This window comes from Ceratotherium simum, chromosome 4, assembly GCF_057802395.1.
Source record: "Ceratotherium simum simum isolate JZ-2026a chromosome 4, ASM5780239v1, whole genome shotgun sequence".
Taxonomy (NCBI): domain Eukaryota; kingdom Metazoa; phylum Chordata; class Mammalia; order Perissodactyla; family Rhinocerotidae; genus Ceratotherium; species Ceratotherium simum.
In genome coordinates this window covers 37,106,185-37,118,459 of record NC_141903.1, presented here as the reverse complement: position 1 = coordinate 37,118,459, position 12,275 = coordinate 37,106,185, and the positions used below count along the sequence as shown (strand labels likewise).

The 12,275-nt window shown below is 39.8% G+C and overlaps 1 protein-coding gene across 3 annotated transcripts in view; it reads left to right on the top strand.

Moving 5' to 3' along the window:
* The window catches only part of CTNNA1 (catenin alpha 1), a 322,514-nt gene that overhangs the window by 135,809 nt on the left and 174,430 nt on the right, over positions 1-12,275 (top strand). Inside the window, exon 1 of one of the 3 annotated variants that reach the window (XM_087429729.1) lies at positions 3,869-3,891. The exons of the other annotated variants lie outside the window; for them this stretch is intronic. The gene's annotated coding sequence lies outside the window, so the exon portion shown is untranslated. Of the gene's footprint in view, positions 1-3,868; positions 3,892-12,275 lie in introns of those variants that run through there. 3 annotated transcript variants of the gene reach the window in all.

Below are 12,275 nucleotides of genomic sequence, written 5' to 3'. Positions count from 1 at the left end.
AGACCTGTGTAGCTTGAATATGGGCCAAGGAGAAGGCCTCACATGAGATTGCCAGTGAATGCCAGGTCACATGTTTGGATTTTATTCTAAGAGCTGTAAGAAGCCATTGTAGGGAGTTTCATGATCTGATTTCCTTTCTTTCTTTCTTTTTTTTTTTTTGTTGAGAAGATTAGCCCTGGGCTAACATCCGTGCCCATCTTCCTCTACTTTATACGTGGGTTGCCTGCCACAGCATGGCTTGATCAGTGGTGCGTAGGTCCTTGCCTGGGATCCAAACCCACAAACCCTGGGCTTTGAGCAGGCAAACTTAACCACTACACCACCGGACCAGCACTATTTAAGAAGGTCACTCTTGCTAGTGCTTGCAAGGCTTGTATTTGTGTACAAGTGGAAATAGGGAGTTAAGCTAGAAAGATGCTGAGAGTGAAGGTATTGGGGATGAAGGGAGCTGTATTTTGGAGAAGTAAGACAGGCCTCAAATATGGATTGGATGTAGGGTCCTAGACTTATCTGTAATTATGTTTATTGTTTCCTTAGTGATGCACACTGCCCGCCACTGCCCCCCACACTTGTATGTCATCACTTTCTTTTATTTATTTATTTATTTATCCCCCAAAGCCCCAGTAGATAGTTGTATGTCATAGCTGCACATCCTTCTAGTTGCTGTACGTGGGACTCGGCCTCAGCATGGCCTCAGCATGGCTGGAGAAGCGGTGCGTCGGTGCGTGCCCGAGATCCGAACCCGGGCCGCCAGTAGCGGACCGCGTACTTAACCACTAAGCCACGGGGCCGGCCCCTATGTCATCACTTTCATGATGAACTTTTAGTCATATCCAAGACTCAAGTTAGCACTTTGCTTTCTGGTAGCACACCTCTTCTCACCAGGTAGTGTACTCCATTGTACTTTACCTTATTATTGATGTCCCCGTTTGCCTTTCCTGCTAGATAATGAGGCTGTCAGCTCCTTGAAGGTGGGGACTGATAGCCTTAGCCTTTGGCATGGTACCTGGCCTGGAGGGCAAATTAGATGCTTGTTGAATGAAGGAGGAAAAAATCTTTTCTGTTTAGAGTATAGCTGGTGGGTGGAGCTATGACAGAGGAGTCAACAGATTATGGATGGCTCCCAATACCAAATTGCTGTTTTGGCCAAATTGAGAACCTTCTCCATTCCATTCTTTTTCCTTTCCATTCCGTTCTAATCAGAGGTGAAATCTTCTCCATCCAGTCTTTATCTTATGTAAATTCCTTTTTTTTTTGTTCTCTCTGCTTCCCTAGTTTAGATTATCTTTTTATCTTTGAACTATTTGTAGTTCTCTGGATAAATTGTTCTGTTGTTATCTTTGGTGCCTTTTTCATATTTTTTCCTTTGCCTGGAGCACCCGTTTCTCATCCGTCTGGCAAACTCATTTATTCTTTAAAACCCACCTTAGAAATCACTGCCTCTCGGTTTTCTCTTGGATCTCAGTGCTTCTTGAGTGCCTTGTACACATTTTGTGGTTGCGTCTTTCATATTGCTTGGTAAACATTTTTATGGATGACTTCCTCTCAGCTGGGGTTTCTTGAAAATGTTGTCTAGGTCTTTATTTTTAATAAAACTTTTTAAAATTAAAGTATAACATACATGTAGAAAAGTGCTCAAATCATGAGACTGTCTGCTTAATGAATTATTTGAGTGAGCACCACCCATATCCACCATCCAGATCAAGAAACAGAAAATTACCAGTACTCTAGGAATCCCTTTTTGTCCCTTTATAGTCACTACCTGCCTCTCTGCTCCCTTCAGTTTTTAATCTGAGAATCTGGAACATTATGGTTGCTCAGTAAGTGTTTGCCAAAGTTTGTTGAATTTCTTCCTGTCTTCCCCTCCACCATTCAGCCTTTTACATATAAGCAATACTCACTCTCATTTGAGAAACTGCTGTCTTGTTGCTGCACTGGTCAGACTCTTAGACTGGCATTCAAGGCCTTATAAGTTCTTGCCCTAACTTACTTTTTCAGCCGTATTTTCTACTGGAAAATACGTTGTTGCTACACGTCTTCTGCATCTGCCAGGCATTTGTACTGCAATGCTCCATCCTTCTCTGACACAAATGCTCTCCATCTCTGAAGGCTGATTAACATGCTTTTTCCACTGAGACGTTGATCATCATTGCGGAAAGTGATATTTAATTTATCTGAAATTCTAAGATTTGCACTTGATTATGACATTCTCACTATCCTGTTTTTTTTTTGTCTGTGTGTGTGTGTAGTAAAATGTACATAACAAAATTTACCATTTTTATGTGTACACTTAAGTGGCATTAAGTACATTCACATTGTGCAGCCATTACCACCGTCCATATTCAGAACTTTTTTCATTATCCCAAACTGAAAGTCCATGTCCATTAAACAATAATTGTCCATTTCCCCTCCCCTCAGTCCCCTGGCGACCACCATTGTGCTTTCTGTCTCTTTGAATTTGCTTACTGTAGGTACCCCATATAAGTGGAATCATGCAGTATTTGTTCTTTTGTGACTGGCTTATTTTACTTAGCATAATGTCTTCAGGGTTCACCTGTGTTGTAATGTGTCAGAATTTCCTTCCTTTTTAAGGCTGAATAATATTCTGTTATCCATGCATTTGTTGTTGGACACTTGGGTTGTTTCTACTTTTTGGCTATTGTGAATAATGCTGCTATGAACAGGGGTGTACAAATATGTGTTTGTGTCCCTGCTTTCCATTCTTTTGGGTATATACCCAGAAGTGGAATTTCTGGGCCATATGGTAATTCTACGCTTAAATTTTTGAGGAACTGCCATCTGTTTTCCACAGTAGCTGTGTCATTTTACATTCTTAGCAGCAATGTATAAGGGTTCTAATTTCTCCACATCCTCACCAACACTGATTCTTTTCTTTTTTTTTTTTTTTAAATAATAGCCTAGTGGATGTGAGATGATATTTCATTATGGTTTTGATTTCCATTTCTCTAATGATTAGTGATGTTGAGCATCTTTTCACGTGATTATTGGCCATTTATATTTTCTTTGAAGAAATCTCTATTCAAGTCCTTTGCCCATTTTAATCAGATTTTGTTTTTTCCTTGTTGAATTGTAGGAATTCTTTATATATTCTGGATGTTGATCCCTTATCAGATATATGATTTGCAAATATTTTTTCCCCAAATTGTCTTTTCTTTTTTTTTTTTTAAAGATTTTATTTATTTTTTTCCCCCCAAAGCCCCAGTAGATAGTTGTATGTCATAGCTGCACATCCTTCTAGTTGCTGTATGTGGGACGTGGCCTCAGCATGGCCGGAGAAGCTGTGCGTCGGTGCGCGCCCGGGATCCGAACCCGGGCGCCAGCAGCGGAGTGCGCGCACTTAACTGCTAAGCCACGGGGCCGGCCCATCCCAAATTGTCTTTTCACCCTGTTGATGATGTCCTTTGATGCACTAAAGTTTTTAATTTTGATCAAGTCCAATTTGTTTTGTTGCCTGTGCTTTTGGTGTCATATCGTTTTGGTGTGTGTGTGTGTGAAGATTAGCCCTGAGCTGATCTAATTGCCAATTCTCTTCTTTTTTTTTTGCTGAGGAAGACCGGCTCTGGGCTAACATCCATGCCCATCTTCCTCTACTTTATATGGGATGCCGCCACAGCATGGCTTGACCAGCGGTGTGTTGGTCCGCACCCAGGATCCGAACCTTCGAACCCTGGGCTGCTGAGTGTGCAAACTTAACCACTGCGCCACCGGGCCAGCCCCTTGGTGTTATATCTAAAAAATCACTGCCAAATCCAGTGTCATGGAGCTTTTCTCTTATGTTTTTTTCCTCCCTCAGCTGAACTGTGGATACCTTGAGGGCAGAAAGCAAGTTACCACTCTAGCCACTTTATCTTTCAGCACAGTGAACACATGGTAAGCAAGGAAAACAGAGAAAGAATTTTGAAAAAATATAATTCTTTTTTTTTTTTTGGTGAGGAAGATTGGCCCTGAGCTAACATCTCTTGCCAATCTTCCTCTTTTTACTTGAGGAAGATTGTCCCTGAGCTAACATCCATGCTGATCTTCCTCTATTTTGTACGTGGGACGCTGCCACAGCATGGCTTGATGATGGGTGTATAGGTCCGTGCCTGGGATTCGAGCTTGAGAAGCCCGGGCTGCCGATGTGCAGTGTGCGAATGTAATCACTACAACACTGGGCCAGCCCCAACAAAATATAATTCTTAAAAGGTTATAATAAACAATAGTTACGTGATAGGATGTTTCCTGCTATTGCTAATTTGTCATTGATTATATATCTATTATCTGATGAATTGTGATAACATGCTTTTAGGAGTTTTTAATCTTACGAGTCTCAGCCCAGGAGTTTAGAGTTTGAACTTTGTCATCTATATTGAATAAGATGATTTATAAAAGATATTTATTTTAACTTCTAATGTGATAAAATGCTAATTTATTCTTTCAATTATGGAGTGCTGGACAGGACATGTTTTTATTCATATTGAGTGAGTAAAACCAGTGAACTAGTTCGGTTATTAGATAGCATTAAGTTGCTTATTTACCTTCTTTAAGACTCTTGTAGACCATAAATTCTTTTACTAGATGCTGAGCTCATTCAAGGCAATTACATTCTTTTGTATCTTTCTGTCTCCTGTGATACCTGACTCATTTCTAAACCCGTAGCAGATCATATTCAATAAATATTGAATTAGTTATAGTAGATATACTTGTGCTGTATGTAGGATTGGGCCAGGTTGATGTGGGGGTAGAGGCATGGCTTTACATCCAGTTTATTAAAGTTTTTTTTAAATAAAACTCACCCATATTCATATCACCTAGAGATAAAGACTGTTAACATTTTGGTATATATCCTCTAATCTTTTTTCCAGGCATGTATATTGACTATATATAACTTTATAAAAACTAGATTTTACTTTTATGTGCTCTTTTGTAATCTACTGTCCATTTATAACTTGAGCATGTCCTCTATTAGTAGCATAAGATTAACCTTTGTTTTATGTACCACTAAGAAAAAAGAAACACTGCCAAATAAACTGGGAAATGCCATCAATTGTAAGACACATCTAGATTTTAGAGACTTAAAAATGTGAACTATGTATGCTTTAGAATTGATGAAATATGATTAATTCCACAATGCTAACATAGCATATTAATGATTCCCTCCTATTCCATTATGTAATTTCTTTAATCAGTCCTCTGTTGGACATTTAGTTTGCTTCCAGACCTGTGTTAGTTTGTAGCTAAATCTTTTGCCCATCCTTGATTATTCTTTTTTTTTTTTTTTTAATTTTATTTATTTATTTATTTATTTTCCCCCAAAGCCCCAGTAGATATTTGTATGTCATAGGTGCACATCCTTCTAGCTGCTCTATGTGGGACGCTGCTCCAGCATGGCCGGAGAAGCGGTGCGTCGGGGTGCACCCGGGATCCGAACCTGGACTGCCAGCAGCGGAGCGCGACCACTTAACCGCCAAGCCACAGGGCTGGCCCATCCTTGATTATTCTTTAGGACAACTTCTTGGCAGTGGAATTCCTGGGGGAAATTTTTGCTATTCTTTTTAATTTTGTATTGTGGTTGAATATACATAACATAGAATTTACCATTTTAACCTTTTTTTTTTGGTGAGGAAGATTAGCCCTGAGCTAACATCTGTTGCCAATCCTCCTCTTTTTGCTGAGAAAGACTGGCCCTGGGCTAACATCCATGCCCATCTTGCTCTACTTTTATATGGGATGCCGCCACAGCATGGCTTGACAAGCGGTGCGTCACTTCACGCCTGGGATCCGAACCTGCAAACCTTGGGCAGCCTAAGCGGAGCATGTGAACTTAACTGCTACGCCACCAGGCCAGCCCCAACATTTTAACCATTTTTAAGTGTACAGTTCAGTGGCGTTAAGTACATTTACAGTGTTGTGCACCCATCGTTACTATCCATTTTCAGAACTTTTTCATCATCCTAAACAGAAACTCTACTCATAAAACAATAACTCCCCATCCTCCCCTCTCCTCAGTCCCTGGTAACCTCTATTCTACTGTCTTTCTCTATGAATTTACCTATTCTAGGTACCTCATATAAGTGGAATCATATAATATTTGTCCTTTTGTGTCTGGCTTATTTCACTTAGCATAATGTTCTCAAGGTTCATCCGTGTTGTAGCATATGTCAGAATTTCTTTCCTTTTTGAGGAGTAACGTTTTATTGTATATATATATGCCATATTTTCTTATCCATTCATTTATTGATGAACACGGATTGCTCCCACGTTTTAGCTACTGTGAATAGTGCTGCTATGAACATGGGTGTACAAATATCTCTTTGAGACCCTGCTTTCAGTTCTTTTGCATAAATACCCAGAAGTGGAATTGCTGGATTATATGGTAAATTTATTCTCATTTTTTGAGGAACTCCCATACTGTTTTCCACAGTGACTACCATTTTACATTCCTACCAGCAGTGTACAAGTGTTCTGATTTCTCCACATTCTTACCAATCCTTGTCATTTTCTGTCTTTTTGCTAGCAGCCATCCTAATGAATGTGAGGTGGTATCTCATTGTAGTTTTGATTTGCATTTCCCTAATCATTAGTCGTGTTGAGTATCTTTTCATGTTTATTGGCCATTCATATATCTGTGGAGAAATGTCTGTTCAAATCCTTGGCACATCATCAGTTTGTTTATTTTTTTGGTTGTTGAGTTTTAGGAGTTCCCCTATGTAATCTGGATTTTAATCCCTTATCAGCTATGTGATAAATATTTGCTTCTGTTCTCTGGGTTGCCGTTTCACTCTGTTGATGATGTCTTTTGATAGACAAAAGTTTTATTTTGATGAAATCCAATTTATCTATTTTTTCTTTTGTTACCTGTGCCTTTGGTGTCATATCCAAGAAATCATTGCCGAATTAAATGTCGTGAAACTTTTGCCCTGTGTTTTCTTTTAAGAGTTTTATAGCTTTAGCTCTTGCATTTAGGTCTTTGATCCATTTTGAGTTAATTTTTTTTTTTCCTGGGAAAGATTCACTCTGAGCTAATATCGGTTGCTAGTCTTCCTCTCTCTCTTTTTTTTCTCCCCAAAGCCCCAGTACATAGTTGTATATTCTAGGTGTCAAGTCCTTCTAGTTCTTCTGTGTGAGCCACTGCCACAGCATGGCCACTGACAGACGAGTGGTGTGGTTCCACACCTGGGAAGTGAACCTGCCGAACTTGAACCACTTGGCCATCAGGGCTGGCTCGTTAATTTTTGTATGTGATATTAGGTAAGGGTCCAACTTCCTTCTTTAACATGTGGATATCCAGTTTTCTCAGCACCGTTTGTTGAAAAGACTAACTATCCTTTCCTTATTGAATGGTCTTGACACCCGTCAAAAATCATTTGGCAATGCAAGGGTTTGTTTCTGGACTCTCTCATTCTATTCTGTTGGTCTATATGTCTGTCTTTATACCAGTCTACACTGTTTTGATTACTGTAGCTTTGTAGTAAGTTGATGCCAAATTAGCTCTTAAAGGTAACAATATTTTGTACATTTATATTCTATGGTTTAGTTGTTATGTACGTGCTGTTGTGAAAATAAAATAAATTCATTTAAATTTTCCATATCTTAATTGTAGAGGTGAGTATACAACTGAGTTTGTCAAAAATCATAGAATAGTACACCAGAGTGAATTTTACTGCATACAAAAAGTGAAAAAATAAATAGGTAACAAATAAATTCATTCAAAATATATATTTTTAGAAGTTTGACCTTCTATATGGAGATAAACAAGTAGTAAAAAACGTGAAATCAGTTATCCTTTCTGCTTTCCCAGCCCAAATCATTTTTTACTTATGAATGACTGTGAAGCCATACACTTAGAAGTCTTAAAGGAATTTCGGTTATATTGTACATGTTGGAGGATTTAAGTCTTATTAGTACCTTCTGTTTTCTCTTAAGAAAAGGGTCTGGGAGCATGTAACAGAGCAGCACTTCCTAAAATTTGCCCAGGTGCCAGTGTGCTTGCTTCTAGACCCTGAGGCAAGGGTTGCTTGTGCAGTGGGGTGGTCTGCTCAGCCTCCCACGTTGTGGGCCTGGGCTGAATGGGCCAGTCTGGGGAAGTGGACAGTCTGGCTTGACTTTCCCTGTCTCCTGCTGTTTGCTCACTTGCAAGAGCACTATACTAAGTTTGTCCATTATTGAAAGTTCAAAATGTGGAGAAAGAACCACGCTTCAAAATAAAACTTCAACATTGCCCTTTCTCTGTTGGGGCCTCTAAATATTCATTATTTATTTTGTTCTTTAGTTTTTTCATAACTTTCAAACTTTTTCTTCTCTGTGTGCAGGCATACCCCCAACCCCATTTCTAATGGAGCTTGAAATTAGCGTGCATTTCTATTTACTCGTTGATGGACTGTCATCTATCAACCCCATTTTTTGATTGGGATTTAATTTGTGCTTTTTCACTGGCTGCAAGTTTGGAGTAATGGCATATAATGTAAACACAGTTCGAAAGGCAACTTTGAGTGTTATTCTAATATTTATAATAAAGATTACATCATTTGGAATAAGTATTGTACAAGTAGTATGATTTGATTTTTAAAGTCTCTTGTCATCTGTTCCGTGTTCCCATTGTAGTAGAAGAGGAGAGGAAATTATATTGTGGAAGTTATCATTTTCATCTGTAAGAACTTTTTTTAAAGACTTTGAGGGCTTTACAGAAGAAAATCATCATTTGCATTAAAATTTTATAATGAGGGTCGGCCCGTGGCTTAGCGGTTAGGTGCGCGTGCTCCGCTGCTGGCGGCCTGGGTTGGGATCCCGGGCGCGCAGAGACGCGCCGCTTCTCCGGCCACTCTGAGGCCGCGTCCCACATACAGCAACTAGAAGGATGTGCAGCTATGATATACAACTATCTACTGGGGCTTTGGGGGAAAAAAATAAATAAATAAAATTTTAAAAATTTTATAATGAATAATCCAATTTAATCTTAGTGTTAAATAACTGATCTTATTCCTTAATTGCTAATTTAAAAGCTAGTTCTTTCCTGGATTGCTTAGTTTTGGCTAATCTATTTCATTATATTGAGCTGTGGATTTCCTTCGTTTTTTTGTTCTGAGATTTCATTATTAAATATTGTGATAAGTGGATCATAACTCTTTTGAAAATGTTTTATTGTTATGGTTTATTTTGTTAGTATTTGACATTATGAGTTGAAGATGCGAGTTGGAAGCCTGGTTAATTATAAGGTTACATAATCCTGGTTTTTTTAACCAGGTTAGATTACAGACTGTTCTTAAAACTGAAAGTGCTGTCATAACTCAGAAAACACATTCAGTGTGGCCCATTTTAAGTGACATGAAGGATAGGAGCCTTTGCTAATAGTCCATTTGCCCTGTGCAGCTCCCATACATGCTTTCTTTCCAAGCAAAGATGCATTGTTACTATTCTTTCATGGTATGTTGAATATTTAATTATGTTAAATATTTCAACATTAATCTAGACTCTTAATCATGGTTTGTGAAAAATGATAGTGCAGTGAATAAGGCAGAAGCTGAAAGGGTAAGTTACTGTTAGTGACAGATCACTGTTCATGGAGGTTTTCTATTCCTGGGGATCTCTAAATTGGCAAAGGTTTCTTATAATCGTGTGTTATCATTTTCTTGCTTCCTTGGACCATCATGTTCTCAGAAAAGCTCTGGAATGACTTCGAAGTGTATCTTTAGAAACCTGTTATTTTGGAGAGAAGTGGCTAAGTGAAATGCGGGCTTGATCCCTTGGGAGGAGGGGAAAACACCCAATGAAATGGAAGATGGCAACCCTTGAGAGAAATTTAAGCTTCTTTGGGGTCATTAAGACCAGTGAAAGATGTGATGTTTTCTAGGTATCTTTATTGAGTCAGGGTCTAAGGCACTATTTAGTTTGCTGTATCTCAATTGCAGTGGGAAGGGTTCAGTTAAATATAATGCATTTATTAAAAGTCTGTCTTTCAAAGCAGATGCTGAGGAGATATTAAGAATGTGTAAGTCACCACCGTTAACCTCAATAAATTTACAAACGAGATCAGCTTTATTAGTATCACTGACAGTAAGAATTTGCAATCTATACCCATTTTTGCTAATCTATAACGAGAGACATTTCTTATTTCTTTCCACATGTGTCAGTGTTGCTAGGTGAAACCTAAAACAGTTGAGCTAATTCAGTTAATCATTTATAGAATGTTATTAGATGAAAGTTACCATGCTCAAAAAAGCCATGGTCCCTGTGCTCAAAGGAGCTCTCAGTTTTATGAGAGACAGACACACTGATACAGTTGCTGTGGTAGAGATGCTTATAAGATGCTGAGCGAACGCAGAAAAGAGGGAATAGCTCTTTCTGTGGAAGCAGAGGACATTTGTGTGTCTTGAAGGAAGATGAGAAAGTCTGGAATGGTGCTCTTGTAGAGGAAGGGCTTGAATAAAGGTCTAGAGACACGCATGTGCACTGGAGAAGTTTCATGGAAGGAAGGCAGGTGATGAGGCACACAGGCTTGTGCAGGTCAGGTTTGTTTGCAGGAGTTTTGGCTTCATCTTGTCTGGTGGGGAAGCAATCCCGTTTTTTTCAGAGAGGAGTTGACCCTACAATGATGATACTGTGGCTGTCTGGAGGACAATTGGAAATGAGAAGACTCCAGGATGTTCTAAACCAGGTCCTAGGCCAGAGCTCTGAGAACAGGAAGGGTTAGTAGAGTGAGATATTTACTGAGGTGCTGAGGAGGGGGAGGGAAGAGGAGGAAAAGGGGGGCCTAGAGTCTCCTTCAAGGGGACCTGGTTTGGTGGAACTTTGGTCAATGGAGTGGGGGAAGGCCACAGGGGGAATAGATGGGGAGGAAAATGCTTGGTTTGGGGCCTTAAATTTGAGGAACTCAGCTCTGCAGTTGTGTGCGTGGAAAAATCCTTTAGATTGGGGAAATGCTGCTCTGGTCAGGAAGGCACTTGCTAGCTGCTTTTGGCCTTCACTATGGTAACAGTAAGAGGTAGGGTTTGCGCCTTTGTTTTTTTTTGGGGGGAGGGGGGTTGTGTTTCAGGATTTCTCAAGTAACTATTATAAACAGTAAGAATAGAGTGAGTCCGCAGTATTTTTGAGTTAGGAAAGGTAAAGTCCAAACCTCTAATGCCTTCTTAATTTCTTTGCTTATCTTTCAGCCTTATTTTCTGCCTATTTCAATATTCATCTTCTGTTTTTCACTCACACTTCTGGTTCTTGGAAGGTGCCAAAGTTCTCTGGTGCCATTGTCCCTTTGCACAAGCTGAAACAGCTGCCTCCCTTGCCCTCCCATTGGATCCTGAGTGAGGACTCCCTGGCCAGTTGAGGACTCCCTCGTGGGTGCTCCTCTTGTGCACTGATGGAGCACTTTACAACTTTATACTTTCTGTTGTATTATAGCTATTTTCCTGTCTAGACTGTATTTTCCCGCAACTTTTTTTTGAAAATCTTCAAACGTACAGAAAAGTTGAAAGAATAATACACTGAGCACTTGATTCATCAATTCTCCTAGATTCACAAATTGTTAATATTTTTCACATTTGCTCAATTATTCTATGTAAACTTTTCTTCTGAGGCTTTTGAAAGTCAACTGCAGACACCAGGGTACTTCACCCTTAAGTTCTTCAGTATGTAACTCCTAAGATTAAGGACATTGCCCTTACATAATTATGATATCACCCAAGAAATTTTACATTGATATAGTAACATTATATAATTCCTTTTATTTATTTATTTATTAAAATTTTTATTTATTTATTTATTTTTTTCCCCAAAGCCCCAGTAGATAGTTGTATGTTATAGCTGGACATCCTTCTAGTTGCTGTATGTGGGACGTGGCCCCAGCATGGCCAGAGAAGCGGTGCGTCGGTGCACGCCCGGGACCTGAACCCTGGCCGCCAGCAGCGGAGCGCGCGCACTTAACCGCTAAGCCACGGGCCCGGCCCCTTATTTATTTTTTTAGTTAATTTATTTTTTTTGGTGAGGAAGATCAGCCCTGAGCTAACATCCATGCCAATCCTCCTCTTTTTGCTGAGGAAGACCGGCTCTGAGCTGACATCTATTGCCAATCCTCCTCCTTTTTTTTTTCCCCCAAAGCCCCAGTAGATAGTTCAGTGTCATAGATGCACATCTTTCTAGTTGCTCTATGTGGGACGCGGCCTCCGCATGGCCGGAGAAGCGGTGCATCGGTGCACGCCCGGGATCCGAACCTAGGCCGCCAGTAGCGGAGCGCACGCACTTAACCGCTAAGCCACAGGGCTGGCCCCTATATAATTCCTTTTAAA